The sequence below is a fragment of the Orycteropus afer genome, unplaced genomic scaffold (assembly GCF_000298275.1).
Source record: "Orycteropus afer afer isolate SDZICR_OR568_19922 unplaced genomic scaffold, OryAfe1.0 scaffold00548, whole genome shotgun sequence".
Classification (NCBI taxonomy): Eukaryota; Metazoa; Chordata; class Mammalia; order Tubulidentata; family Orycteropodidae; genus Orycteropus; species Orycteropus afer.
The window spans coordinates 971,315-972,626 of record NW_006922135.1 but is presented as its reverse complement, the minus strand read 5'-3'; positions in this window follow the sequence as shown (position 1 = coordinate 972,626).

Below are 1,312 nucleotides of genomic sequence, written 5' to 3'. Positions count from 1 at the left end.
AGAATCCTGAAAGCAGCATGGGAAAAGCAAAAAGTTACTTACAAAGGACAACCAGTAAGAATAAGCTCTGATTTCTCAGCAGAAACCATGCAAGAAAGAAGGCAATGGGATGGTATATATAAAACCCTGAAAGAGAAAAATTTTCAACCAAGAATTATATACGTAGCAAAATTGTTCCTCAAATATGAAGGTGAAGTTAGGAGATTTCCAGAAAAGCAGAAAATAAGGGAATTTGTTAAAACCAGATCAACTTTACAAGAGGTACTAAAGGGATTCCTTTGAAAGAACCAAAGATAGCAAATAACAACTGACCATTAATACACAAGATGACATAACCCAGAAACCACAGCTATGGACATATCCAAACTCAAATAAGATTACAAGATTGTAAACAGGGAACCAGAGACATCAATTAACAAGTGAGGACAACTACAAACAAAAATAGGGAAAATACTGTGTAAAGAACTTCTCAGTGGTGAGGAAGTCAAGAGAGTGGCAAGATAGAATGAACTGTTCTAATCTCAGGGAGAAAATGATAAATCACAGGGTAACCAAAAGGAAAATGATAAACCTTCACATGACAATTAAAAAGAGGACAAGCACAAATATTCAGCAAATACTAAAACAACAGCAGCAAAGGAAATGATAATACGATTCATACATATAATGAGATCAGCACAGAAAATAATATAGAACAAAGAAACCAGGGACACCATGAAAAAACACATAACAAAATGACAGTAACCAATTCATACTTGTCAATAATTACATTGAATATTAATGGATTAAATGCACCACTCAAGAGATGGTTGCATTAGTCCGTTATTGTAAAAGTCAAGGAAAGGTTTATCTATGGAAGGAAATTTTCTTTGTTGGTTACCAGGGGTGGGAGGGGAGGGGGAGGACCACTGTTAGATAGGTAGAGATAAGTATTGATTTGGGTGAAGAGAAGGGCAATGTACCAAATATGAGTGATCAACATGGTGGCATTGAAGAAGAGGAAGACATAGAGAGGTACATGGGAGGTATAGACAACAAAGATGAATCCTTTTGCACATACAGTACTGTGTTGTTAGTGATGGCTAACATGGGTATATGGGTGGATAGATGGGTGGACAGGGTGAACTATTAGGAAGCAGGAATTGTACCCAAGATCATGTATAGGATTGGCAGACAATTGTCCTGTTGTTGTTGTTATGTGCCGTCGAGTCGGCCCCGACTCCTAGTGACCCCTCCTTGGGTTTCCGAGGCAGTTATCACTACGGAAGTAGGATTGCCCAACCTTCCTTCTGAGGAGTGGCTGGTGGGTTTG